The following is a 14917-nucleotide window of genomic DNA, read 5'->3' as shown; positions in this document are numbered from 1 at the left end:
TCACCGGATGTGGCCCAAAACAAAACAAACAAACAAAAGAACAACGATCAAATAACTAAATTTAATCGCTCAACTTTTAGCAATTAAGAAGGAAGCTTATAGGATCAGGGGTTCATGGAAAGACATCTGGTAAGGTCTGTATTTGACAGCAAATTCGACTTTATGCTCTCCTAAATACAATTGAAACTCTAGCCTTGGGGAACAAACAAAACCTAAGGTAAATTAATTACTTGTCAATACAAGTTTTTAATGAAGAGAGCAAAATCCAGATTCTCAATAATTACTCAGTCTTTTTGGGATCGTAGAAAAAAAACTAGAAATAAAAAGAAGCAGCAGAGAGTTTGAAAAGGTGGTGAACACTTAAGTTTAGTGGTAATTCTTGAAACAGGAAAATGTATTTTCTCCCTATAATAACAGTATAACAATGGGTATGATGAGATAACAAAGTGGATAATGTACTTCCCTTGCACATAGCTGACCTATGTTTGATTCCTTGCACCCTATGGGTTCTGAAGTCATGTCAGGAGTGATTCCTAAGTATAGTCAGGAATGAGCCCTGAGAACAGCTGGGTGCCCGGCCCCAAAACAAAAGGCAGCAAAGTAATACTACCATAGTTTATATTAATATTCAGATGTGAAACAGATCCAAAATCATCATTATCCAGAAATAACAGATTATCAGGCAAGCAATTAGAGTTGGTATAAGAAATTGATTCTAAAAAAAAAAATCATAAGGCAGAAAAACGTCCAAACTGTTTTTAAAAAATTCAAAACTCTATCTCTTAATATTAAAATATCTTAAATTAAAACTACTAGATACATTTAAAACTAAGATATCACAGAAAAATGCAAATAATTTTAAAGGCATAAAAATGTCAATGAAATTTTAGGACACAAAAGAGAAAAACACACAAAAAAATAATGAGCTGAGATTAAAAAAAACATGTGGGGTAAGTCAAGCAATTTGATACTTATTCAATTGTTCGGTTAGAAAAAGAGGAGGACTTAACTAATATTAGAGAAAATATAATGGCAGATTTCCCCCAATATTCATGATAATTAAATTCACAGAATAAGAAATAAGAAGGAAATCACAGTCACAACTAAACAGGGGGTGGGGGTGGGTGAGAACAACCAGGCTTACCTAATTTAAATTTCAGAAAAACTTTTTTTTTTAATTTTTATTTTTAATTATGAGAACAAGGGTGCAAAGAAAGAGGACAAGGTAAAGTTACAGTGGAAGGACAATCACCCATAACATAATTCTCAGAAGTCCCCTTGCTGATATCTTAACTTTGAAATTTCAGCCAAAGAACATTAAGATAAATAAGACAGAATCCATGTACAATTACTTTGTTCCTCAAGTCCCCAGATTGTAACCCATTATAATATTTCTTAACAGTACACAAGGCAATCTAAAGCCATAAAACTTACGTAACTCCTTAAACATTACAGGCATAGTATTTTCTTACATTTCCATATACATGCATATTAGCTTAAGTTAACCTCAAATTTTAAGTGAGTTCTTTTTAAGGATTAGAGTCAAAGGGGCACAGTAAAAATGGTGTTAGAGTGGCAATTGTTGTTTGCATAGGCCCACCAAAATATGAGGGACATGGAAAGAAATAACGTTGGCCTAAATACAAAGAGACCAGACCCCTGAAGTTTCTTGGCACAAGACGAAGTCTAGGCTCCAGGCAAGCTAGATCGTCCAATCCAATACATTGTCTGTAGTGCCAACACACTTTTATTTTTCACACAGTCTCTGTTGTTGGTATCATGTTTCTGTATTAAAGATCCTGGAATCTGCATATCTTACATTGAAGTCAGGATGTGGAGCATCCTCTCCTTTCACTTCACAATCAAAGGGCAATGCAGGGAGCCCTGTCCTGTAAGCAGGTCGTTGTTGTTGTTAAGTCTTCTCAATGTTAAGGGAAGTCTCTTTTGAGCAAGTCGAAGTCTGAGCAGTGTAGGTCTTCCGTGGTAGAGGATTGCTTCCAGGTGATGTTATAGACCAGCCTGGATGTTTCGTGGATGGCTTTCCTGGTTCAGGGGAGAATGGAATATGCCCTTTCTTCTGAGGTATGTGCCAGGTCGTTATGTCAATGTTCAGGGTGTAAGGTCCCTTTGCACTACAAGATTTGTGTGTTCCAATCTCTATTAGATAGGATCTTATTTGTATTTATACTATTTTCCCATTTTAATGTGCCTATGCAAATAAGAAGCAATGCCACATGGTGTTATTGGCGCATATGGGGGCCATAAGAACAATTACAATGATTCCCAAGACATGGTTCAATCATAAGCATTAAACTGGGGGACTCTTCCACCAAAATTCCTAAATTTCAGAAAAACTTTAGCAAAGAAAATTTTTCACATAAGAGAAGAAAAAATATCAATAACCAGTTGATCATAAAGAAAAAACAATCTGTCAAAATCAAATTAATTCCAGTAAAAATGCCATCATGGGTGGCATAAAAATAAACTATTTTAACATGAAGGCATAAAAATAAACTATTTTCACACAAATAACAGCTTATGATTTATATTAACAGTACTGCATTGCAAGAAATATGAAGGATCACCTAGAAGAAATGCAATACTACAAAGAATTCTCTATTCACAGTAAAGGATGTGTAACAGAAGTTATAATAATACAATTACAAATAAGTTGCTTTTCATTTTTAAATGTATTTAAACTTTTTAGAATGTACTGTGGAGATTAATTCATCTAATCTTATCTATAGAGTAATTGACAGTTACATATAAATATTTAAATACTGAATATTAAAATGACACTACATTTATTGACAATTATTCTTATGCTATTAAAAAATGTCCTCTATACTAAATTTTTGTAGCATTAGTATTTTACAATTTCCAATTAATTACTTGTATCTTTTGTACTATTTCATCTTAAAATTTATTTACACATACTTTGTAAATAAAAAATTAAAAAAAATTAAACCTTGTTGATTAAACAGCATGTTTCCTGGTAGAAAACCAACTGATATTTTGTTCAAATTCTATTTTTCTAAATATGGTACTATGAAATATATTAGTTTCTAGCTAACATTAAGTGAAATTAGTGCATCAAAATTAATTTTTTTTTTGGTTTTTGGGCCACACCCGTTTGACGCTCAGGGGTTACTCCTGGCTATGCGCTCAGAAATCGCCCCTGGCTTGGGGGGGACCATATGGGACAGCAGGGGATCAAACCGAGGTCCGTCCTACGCTAGCGCTTGCAAGGCAGACACCTTACCTCTAGCGCCACCTTCCCGGCCCCCAAAATTAATTTTAAAGCTATTTACAAGCTACATGTCAAGTGTTCTATAGGGGCTAGGGATCAATCACATTTGATTAACATTAAAGAGCAGATAATTTCTATTGTTTTCAGGAAGTATCACTGTAAAGTGCTCCTGTAAAAAAATATAAATCAAAATCAAAACCCTTTTTATGGTTTTACATTTTTAAGCACAATTAAAACCCACCTTTCTTTTTTTTTAATTTTTGGGCCACACACAGTGATGCTCAGGGGTTACTCCTGGCGCTGCTCTCAGAAATTGCTCCTGGCTTGGGGGACCATATGGGACACAGGGAACCGAGTTCCCAGACATTGAACTGCAATCTGTCCTAGGTTAGTGTGTGCAAGACATACGCCGTACAGCTTGCGCCAGTGCTCTGGCCCCCAAACCTATCTTTCTTTGTATAGATTGTTAATATCATTACTGAGCAATCATTATGTGGTAAATTAAGCTTAAAAGCTGAATGCCATAACGTATTGAGTTTACTATAGGCTTTGTAAGTAGCAGTTACTAGTCCAATATCAGATTTCATGTTGAAATATTATTTTAAAAAAATATATATATATATATATATTTCTTAGGTTGTTTATTTTTATGGATGCATCCATGTTAGAATCTTTAAATTATAATTAATTCTCCAATGATAGAATACACTATATGCAACTATAATATGAGGGAACAACATTGTGAAGGAGTTAGGACAGATTTAAAAATAGCTCTCCTTAGCAATTAAAATGATACAGGATTAGTCAAGACAAAATCTGCATCATATTGATGGCAATTGCAAAATAATTTGTAGCACGAATGAATCAGATATTTTTGATATCTGATTATTATCCTGAATAAGTGAGATTACAGCGGTAGATCAGAATAATATGTAAGTGAAGATAAGAGAAGAAGAAATTAAGAGAAAATAACTTTGAATATATGTTGTATGCCCTTTGGCCTACAAGAAAAGAATAGAAAGAAGAAAGAAAATATGTTCAAGGATGGCCAGTATCTCAAATTAATGTCAGAATTATCAATACAAATGCTGGATATAATATATTTTACTTTGTAATTATTTAATAGTTATGGAAAATCAAAATTCAAGAAAAATATTTTATATTTGCTACAGCATCAATAATTTAGAAATGTTCTTTAATGCTTATTGTTGTAAAAATGAACATTTTTGACATTACAATTCTTTTTTTTTTTTTTTTTTTTTTTGCCACACCCAGTGGTGCTCAGGGGTTACTCCTGGCTGTCTGCTCAGAAATAGCTCCTGGCAGGCACGGGGGACCATATGGGACACCGGGATTCGAACCAACCACCTTTGGTCCTGGATTGGCTGCTTGCAAGGCAAACGCCGCTGTGCTATCTCTCCGGGCCCGACATTACAATTCTTAATTGCTTATTTAATTGGTGATGAATCTGTATTCACCAATTACTCAGTAAAACATAATAAATTCTTTAATAAGTATGATTAAAAATGCTTCTAACAAAATAATTCACCAAACTTATGTAACCAAATGTTTAAGTTATGCATAAAATCAAGCTGACATAAAAATACCTATGCATAGTTTTTTCTTCATCCTCTATTCTCTCCTTTATCTATTTTTATTTGTGTGTGTGTGTGTGTGTGTGTGTGTGTGTGTGTGTGTGTGTGTGTGTGTGTGTGTGTAAAATAAAATTCACTAGTTGTGAGATCACCCCAGGCACTGAATTTCTAAATCCCACGCAGCTGGATCTGAAGAAACAGGTAGCAGCAAAGAAATAATATTAAATCAATCAGGAAAGGATAATCATGGCATCCATGGCTTTTTGCCTTGTGCTCTTTCTTACTTTACCCTGAGCCAGAACTACCCTTTCTTTATTCAAACCAATTCCTGATACCAGGAAGGGGAAGTTTGAGTAAGCCAGGTGGGCTTTTACATATCATAAAAGAGGTTTAAGGAAGGAGGAAGTTGGGGGAACACCTTTATTTGGAGTTGGTAGCTTGGTGTCATATTACAGTTGGTTTTTTTTTTTGTTTTTGTTTTTGTTTTTTATAGCTACACTTGGCTTGGCAGTTCTTGGAGCTACCCCAAATCCTGTGTTCAAGAGACACGCACTTTTCAATATTAAGTATATAAAATTACCTCTTTAGTAATCTATTGATTGGTAGTAAGGTATACTATGGTGATGTATTATATCATATTACTCAGTTTTTGAATGAAAATTAATGACCAGAGGTTAAAACAACACACCAGCACTGCATAAAAATACTTTGTTTTGTTTATGTTGTGTTTTGAGGCCACACCCACAGTGATCCTGGGATCACTACTGGAGAGTTTAGGGAAGACTCCAGATTGAACCCTGGTAGGCTGCATCCCAACCCCAAATACTGCATGTTTTAAATGAAGATACTTAAATTAAATACAACATATTCTCTTGTTTCAACAAATATCACATGGATAAAACATAATAAAAGTATGTATAAGTAATAGTTTTGATCATTTAATATTAGTTGTTAAAATATTTGAATTTTAGTTTGAATTACAGTTAATGAACTGGGAATCAGGTCTGAGCTGTTTTCTCTTCTCTCCTGATTGGTTCACGATCAATGGTCTCTAGTAGGTTCCTTCTACTCCTAACTATACTAAGTACATTAACAATTATCACAACAATGGTAGTGAGTAAGAGAAGTAGAATATCTGTCTTGAAAACAGCAGGGCTGGGGGAGGTGGGAGATTGGGGATTTGGTGGTAGGAAGGTTGCAATGGTGCAGGAGTTGTTGTTTTTATGACTGAAACCCAACTACAAACATGTTTGTAATCATGGTAATTAAATATATTTTAAAAAACAAAGAACCATAAAAAGATAAAAGATATCATTACTAAAAAAAAAAAAAAAAAAAAAAAAAAAAAAGGCTGTCCATGCAGAGACTGGAAGAGACCTAGAAAAGCCTATTAGAAGTGGGGAGTCTTGAAGCCAGAGCAATTGCACAATGGTAATGTGTTTGCCTTGCATGCTTCCAACACAGGACGACCCTAGTTCGAATCCCAGCATCCTATATCATACCCTGAGCCTGCCTGGAGTGAATGAATGCACAGCCAGAAGTAACCCCTGAGTGTTGCTGGTTGTGACCCCAAAAAAAGAAGTGGGAATCTTCACTGGAGAATCTAGGGAGACAAATGAGAGAGTAGCATTTCAGGTAATTCCAGGTGGCAGCAGAAGGAAAGCTAGACTCAGGAGAGTGGCTAGGTGAAGGTGAGTACAAGAGGGATGTATACCACCTAATGGCAAATGCTCTGTGTGGGAGACCACCGCAGTTACTGCAAGTATTGCAACAAAGTCGTCCACCGCCAGTGCTCCAGATGCTTCTAACTAAGCTTTCATCAATTAGAGAATTGTCTGTGCTCAGAGCTTGGCTGAAGATGATGTGGAATGAGAAACAAATGCCAACTTAATAATCTCAATTAAAACTATTGAAAGATTTTAACTCAGAAGATGAGCAGATCTGGATGAATAAGGGAAAATTGCTCAATTTTGTGAAATCTACCAAAATTAATTTTCATTTGTTTAGATTCATTGTCTCTTTTATTTTATTTTTCACAGTTGAAAGTGTATTTGGATAGAAATCTTTTAATTTTTATAAATACAGAGTTATTGAAAAAATAAAGTTAATGATGTTATGAGAGCTTACTTATCTACTTTACCCATAGATAATTTCTCTTAATTATGTTCTTTATAAAAGTTGATAGAGACCATTGGCTTGTTGACATTACTTCTCCACACACAGTTTGAAAGGTGCATTGAAAAACCAAAGCAAACTGCTAGCTGAGGATGCATGCTACAGGCAAACAGCTAAAGAATATAATCAAATAAAGAAGCAATTGAGATTAAAACAAGGACACTATAAAATTAGCCAGTAAGATTACTCTTTAGTTAGGGGCTGGGAAATAGTACAGTGGTTAGGGAACATATCTAGCTTGCAGCTATCCAGATATGTGGATATCATAACCTTGGGCACTTGCATTGAAACACAAACTATGGATGAAAGGTTATAAGTGATAACCTGCAGCCTCCTGAGAAACACTTGGGAGCTACCCTTCATTCTTTTACACCCTTCACCAAATTACACTGTGGTTAGGTTATTCAAGACTTGAAAAAAAATAAATTGAGTAAAAATAAGTAAACATTAAAAATAAGCAGACATTCATATTTAACTTAGAAACAAAAAGTCTACAATAAGGGAGATGTACACTAATTTTTTTAAATTTTTTTTCTTTCTTTTGGGGGCCAAGGCTTACTTTGTAGCTTGGTGCTCAGGAATATTCTTGGAACAAAATGTGGTGCTGACCATTATTCTTGGGTCAACTATGTGCAAGGCAAATGCCTTAGCCTTCGTACTCTCATTCTAACCCATAATGCTACTTTTAATACCCAAAGCTTGTTTTAAAATAACAAACCATAACACTTAATGTTAGTACATTAGTATCAACAAGTGGCATAATTACAGATTTATTTTAAAAAGTACTAGACTAAAGAAGGCTACATAGAGATTAAATTATTGTTCAACCTCAGTGATCGAACATATAAACTATAATAGTGTATATGATACCACTGTATGCTAATGAGAAATGCTAAACTTAAAGGCTTTTAATGAGACTTGAACAAAGTGATCATTATATCTTGGATTGGGGGTTTGTAACTTGAATTATAGTTTGACATTATATTATGATGAATATATTGCATACTTAATGGCCCACTAATTTTACTATTAGGTTAGAAAAAATAAGATTATCTCAAACTCATGAGTAATAAAGTTAGTCATAAATGATTGCATACAAGATATATAAAAGTAGATGCAAGAGAATTTCATAATTACTTAACTATGGGATGAAGACACAACTTGAAAATTTTGATCCTAAAAAAGTGGATGAATAGTGTTCTGATCAACTCAGTGAATACTATAATATGTTGAGTAGCTCTAAGGGTGCAGCAGATACAACAAATTTGAGATTTTAGATATTTCAGCAAATGTGTTTAGTAGGAAGAAAGAATTGTGAGGTTGGATATCAGAAGAGAAGACTAGTCAAGAGGAGTGAGTAATTGAGTCATACCCATGCTGTGTTCAGGGCTTACTCTTGTTGGTGGTTAGAAACCATATGAGGAGCCCTGAATAGAGCAAGAGTTGACTGTGTGCAAGGTAAGTGCTTTAACTCATGAGTTATTTCTTCATGATAATAATTTTTTAATTTTTAATTTAATTTTATTTAATAGACCCATATTAGAAGTGGGTCTATTTCTTGCTGTCATTAACTACATACAGCCAAATAATATTTGACTAAAAGTCTATATCTTTATTTATAATTTTTCATGTTTTATTCATGCCTACCTTGCTAGAAACACACTAAAATTTAAAATTGTACGATGACTAGGGTATTTATCCTGCATATGGCCAACTCAGGTTTTATCACCAGATACGGTCCTCAAAATCTGCCAACAGTGATTCCTGCATGCAAAATCAGGAGTTGCCCCCCCCAAAATCAAAATAACAAAATCTATATTATTAACAAATATTACTTGGTAGCACCAAAGTTGAGGTTCATCAATTAACTTATGAATTTCCACACATAAAACTTTCCATGCTGTTGTGTATGTAAACATTTTAATGGGATTATTATGTTACTGACCCTACCCTGATCAGTGATTGTGCCCTACCCTAGGGTGTGGCCTGGCATTCTGCTCCCACCATTGGGTGGTACCTGATCCCACCATTGGGTGGTACCTGATTCTGAGGGATAAAACAAGGGTCTGTGGAAGGCGAGGGGCTTGTTTCCTGGGGTCTAGTCTTAGGCCTTTTGGCCTTGGCCTTTTCACGGAATAAAGAGATGTTTTCTTCATAATTCCATTTTCCAGCAAGCTCTGCTCCACAATGAGCTTCAACACTCTTTTCCACTCTTCCTAATTTAGAAATCAAGTAAAATTTACCTATAAAACTTTGGCATTCGGTTGGAGTGGTTTGATGATCAGCTGCTTGCCTACGGTATAGAGCACCTTTTCAGAATCAGGGCCCCACGCCACTGAATAAACTGGTGAGCCTTGCTGAGTTAATGTTGATCTTAGCATTCCAGTCTGACCAAATTTTGATTTGTCCATCTTCTCCAACTGTAACCAATGCTGTTAGGATCAATTTTTTCCCATGATGACAATGCAATATCCCTAATTAAATTTAAGATTTCTTTAGGTAAAGCTTCTTGTGTCTGAATATTTGCAAATTGATTTCTGCCATCAATAATTCATATGATAGAGTAACACCTGCCACTTGTTTTTTCGTACCATCCGGGCTATATAATTTGGCTTTTACACCTCCTGAATAGTACATTTCCCATTCAGTTCATTGTTTAGATGACAGACATATTTCAGTGATTCTTTTAAAATCATACAAAGTCCAAGATGAGTTATAACTCCAAAGTTTTAGTAACTCCACACTGTATGGTGATTTTGGACCATACTCTTTACCTGCTTTTTTAAACCGATCTAATTCTTCCATCTAATAGATTACAAAATTAGAAACATTTACCCCCTGTAAAGGGGATGAGACCAGATTGGCAAAAATATTCTGAATAGAGCTCTGAGGCCGTGTATGTGGTTCATCGTCTGAATCTGCACTGTTGTGCGATTCAATTTTGTGAATAAAATCAGGCCTTACTTCTGGAGTTTGCACCGGAGGTTGATCATTGTCTGAGTAGTGACTGTCATGCGATTCACTAGAATCAGGCTTAACTTTCCGAGTTGTTTTTCTTCCAGCAAAAATTTTTTATTGTTGATGGTGGGGCTGGATTCGTCAGCCCGCACCTTGGTCTGAATTTTTGTCGGAAAGATTTCCTTATTATCCATACTGGTTTTAGCCTCACCATTTCTACACTTTCTATTTCCTAAATACCAGCCAATACCTATGCTCACAGTAACAACATGAGCCAACACAGAAATTCCACAAAATATAATGGCTGAAGAAAATACAATTTTCATTTGAAATATAGACCACAACCATCCAACCACAGTGATTGTCCTTAGATCAAAACCAAATAGTTTAAAACAAAATGGAATAATCCACTTGTATAATAGAAAACCAATGCTTAAGCAAAAAGGTGGCAGAATACACATGACTAACCACAGAAACCATTTAATGGTCACCAGAGGAAATTTCCAATGAAGTATTTCACTTACAGTTATTGAGGGTCCAGGTTCAGCCTGTCCAGGCACCATAATGTTGCAAGTCAGCCCCTGAAAAGGTTGACTGATGGAGGGACCAAGGATGAGGCCTTTCTCCTCCAGCTCGGACCACACATCTGTTACCCTGTTCAGTCAGCGGTTCTGAGGTGAATGCGGCGGGAAGAAAGCCAACAGGCAGTCAGGCTTCCGAAGAAAACAGCTCTTTATTCCATGAAAAGGCCAAGGCCGAAAGGCCTAAGACTAGGCCCCAGGAAACAAGCTCCTCACCTTCCATAGACCCTTGCTTTTATCCCCCAGAATCAGGTACCACCCAATGGTGGGATCAGGTACCACCCTAGGGTGGGAGCAGAATGCTAGGTCACACCCTAGAGTAGGGCACAATCACCAATCAGGGTAAGGTCAGTAGCATAACAATCCCATTTAAATGTTTACATACACAACACCATGCAAGTTGTTTACCTTCCATACATTAAATAAATTTTATATTTGGGTCCATAATTTACATAGTAGAAAATGAACAGTATAAAATTGAAAGCTATATAGGCTCAGAAACACACATAATGGCTTGGGTTCTTGACTGGTCACCTAAGTTTGATTCCTGCCACCCCCAAGTCCCTTAAGTTTTAACAATTTCTAAACACAGGGCCAGGAGTAACCCCTGAGTTTTTCCAGATTTTGCCTAAAATAAAAGTATAAAATACTATTGACTTATAGAAGGCCATAAACTTAAATTTCATAGCATTAATAAAACTGTAATACTTAAGAGCCACAGTATTGTTTGATATGAATATAGTCACATAAAGTCATGAAAAATCAGTAAAACCACAAATTTAATTTGTTGAAATTTTTGTTTGTTTTCTTGGGGGGAAACAAACGTGGACAACACTTTACGGTGTCTGCATTACTTATTGACCTCCAACCTTTTCCATTTTCCACTTCCCCAATCATCCATGTATTTCACCTTTCAAGAGAAGGTTTAAGACACGTGTCAGGGCTGGAGAGATAGCATGGAGGAGGGGCATTTGCCTTGCATAAAGAAGAATGGTGGTTCAAATCCCAGCATCCCATATGGCTCCCCGAGCCTGCCAGGAGCGATTTCTGAGCGTAGAGCCAGTAGTAATCCCTGAGTGCTACTGGGTGTGACCCAAAAGCCAAAAAAAAAAAAAAAAAAAAAAAAGGCACATGTCAAAACCAAGCTAGTGTATATGCCTACAATAACATTCTTAAATAAGCTCTTACCTCTGGGCCTAAATTCAGGATCAGACAACTAAGGAGAGGTCTTTTGTGTCAGAATTTGTTAACAAGATTAAAGCTATCCATTCCTAATCCGCCTTACACTGCCTTTCTAAATCCTTCCTAAGGAAATAATAAAATAAAAACTCCCAACCAGCCCTTCTTCTTTCCAGTATGTCCTTCAACTGACCTCATTCGCCAGCAAGCTCCAGGGCACCTGTGATCTATAAATTTATTTCTGATCCTTCAGTCATACCACAACTAAAGTTTTCTAGTAATATAAATCGCTTCAAAACAACCTAATGGATACTATTATTTTTATATCTTGGAGTCAAACTCAACAATACTCAGAGGTAACTCATGGTTTTTCACTCAGGAATTACTCCTGGTGGTGCTCAAGCAACCATAAGGGATGACAGGTCAACCACACGCAAGGCAAGTGCTTTACTCATTAAAATATCTCTCCAGCCTCTCAAGTGGATATGATTATTAAAATATGCAAAATACTAAGTTAGTGAATGGGGTTATTAGTGGTTCTTTGAGTTCTTTCTATTTTTCTCCTAATTTACTATGCTATATTCTGTATATATACACATATTCTGTATTTACTGTACATATTCTGTACATTCAGTATATACAGCCTATTCTATATTCATGATGAACTTGGTAGGGATCAAAAAAGTCTAAACAGGTTTTCTCAAACTGAGGGCTGTACTTTGAGGATCCCTAGTCCAAGCAGTCATTAAGAAAACTAGAAAGCAGAATTGTTATATTCAGTCTACCTTTGATCCTCCAGCTTCATTTCCATCTCCATCTACCTCTTCTCTCTTCACCTCTCCTGTTCTTCTCTCTTCTCCCTGTCTCTTCTCTCCCTTTGTCCTTCCCACCCCTCCTTTACTTTTATCTTCCCTCTCTTCCTTTCCTCTCCTTTCTTCCTGTACCCTTCCCTCCTTTTTTTACCTTTGCTTCTCTCCTTTTCCACCCCCCCACTTCTCTCCTCATATCACTTCTCTGCTATTTTCTCTCCTCTGCTCTTATTTCACCCTCCTCTCCTTTCCTCTCCTCCTCCCCTCTCATTACACCTCTCCCTCCCTTGCCTCTTCCTTACCTGTGTATTTTCTTCTTGCTCACACTTACATCCACTGATCTCAGCTGCATACCATATCTATACTACTTCTAGCTTATAAATAATATTTTTATTAATGATTCCATATTATATTAAATTTTTGATATTCAATGACAAATATATATTAACAAATTTTTATCTTCAGGTGCTTGGTTTTAAGTGATACAACAATATTTTGTAATTTTTTCACTTTTTATGAATAATGAAATATAAAATAAAGGGAAAATGAAATGTGATTACAGGAGGTCCTTAAACTGAAATAAGTTGATAAAAAACTAACACAATATATATCTTCATGTTTATAGTCAGTAATAATATGTTTTATCTAGAATTTGACAGGATAAAAGCACACATATGTGAATATTAGATTAAGAAGTAAAATATTTTATTTATCTTTAACCACAAATTTGGAGAATTAGGATAAAAAGATCTAGACATATACTTTAATCTTAACTTACAGTATTATTTGATCATAGAGATTTTCCAAAGTTTTTTTTCAAGTAACAGAAGCCAGAGGGTTGAGGATAAAACTTAACTTTTATGTAGACCTTTTGTCTCATATTAGCAACAAATGTTTTGACATGCAAATAAGGTTATCCCAAAATAAATTGTGTTAAAATTGTACTTTTGCATATAAGAAAAAGCATATTCAACAAATTTTGTTCAAAGAAGTTCTTTCAATTTGCTGTTACCAGCAACATCATAAGTCTCCCATAATTACAGATCACAAAATTCAAAACCTTTCTAGGTTCACAAGGTCAGACACCTACTCACTGGAAGTTGCATTAACACGGATAACTGTGAAGAGAAGGCAAATGAAGTATGATTTTTTTTATCTATTATTCACTTATACATTTCAAATTAATCTGCATAAAACTGTTTATCACTACAACTTCTTACCACATAAAAAGAAATAGAAGCAAAGACATATTTTTTCTATTGTAGCACAATGTTACTTTATATATATATGGGACAACATAGTATTATCAAATGCTTCACGAATTGTTGACACCTACTTTAAGAAAATTGAAATAGGGGCTGGAGCAATGGGTAAGACACTTTCCTTCCATGCAGCAGAGTAGGGTTTGATCCCCAGCATCCCATATGACTATATGATGGTCTCCTGAGCCTGTCAGGATTAAATTCTGAGTGTAGAGCCAGGAGTATTTCTGAGCCCTGCTAAATATGGCCTAAAAACAAACAAACAAAAGAAATAAAAGGAACTTAATGTAGATGTTGTCTAATAGTCTGTAGGGAGTTTGCCTTTCAAGCAGCCAACCTGAGTTCAATCCCTCCTAAGCCTGCCAAGAGTGAAACCGAAGCATAGAGCCAGGAGTAAGCCTGAAGTGAAGTCAGGTGTAGCCTGAAACTCAAAGGGAAAAAAGAAAAGAAAAAGAAATATAGACGTGGACTTTTATGTGAATCACATGAATAAATAAGCTTATTTCCCATACAATAACATAGTCCTGATTCATATATCTTAATATATTCAAACTTCCAAGTAAGCCAAAATGAATATATGCATTTTGATAATGGCTAAAATATATATTCCAATTTATAATAAAGTATGTAATATATAAATGCATTATACGATGCTGTAATATGAAATGCATATTATGAAGGTCAGTCAGCTCTAGAATCTAGTGGACAGCAAATACCTCTCAATATATGTCAGAAACAGAATGGCACTGCTCTCAGATCAATTAAATATCTTCTATTTGATAAGAAGAAACTTTAAGCATGAATAGGGGTTGGAGGTCTACCATGGAGGTCAAACCATGGAATTCCCTTACACATTAAATTTTTGTTAGAAATCTCTTACTCCTAGGGTGTTTGCCTTGCATGCATGCGCCAATCTAGGAGAGACTGCTGTTTGATCCTCCAGAACCCCATATGGTCCCCCAAGCCAAGAGCGATTTGGGGGCGCTTTGATAGGAGTAGCCCCTGAGTGTCACCGGGTGTGGCCCAAAAAACAGACAAACAAAAAGAAAGAAAGAAAAGAAAAGAAAAGAAATCTCTTCCTCTTCAGCAGCACCACATCGATACGTTT

Source organism: Suncus etruscus, chromosome 3 (assembly GCF_024139225.1).
Source record: "Suncus etruscus isolate mSunEtr1 chromosome 3, mSunEtr1.pri.cur, whole genome shotgun sequence".
Classification (NCBI taxonomy): Eukaryota; Metazoa; Chordata; class Mammalia; order Eulipotyphla; family Soricidae; genus Suncus; species Suncus etruscus.
The sequence above is the reverse complement of the archived record's forward strand: the minus strand, read 5'-3'. Positions refer to the sequence as shown.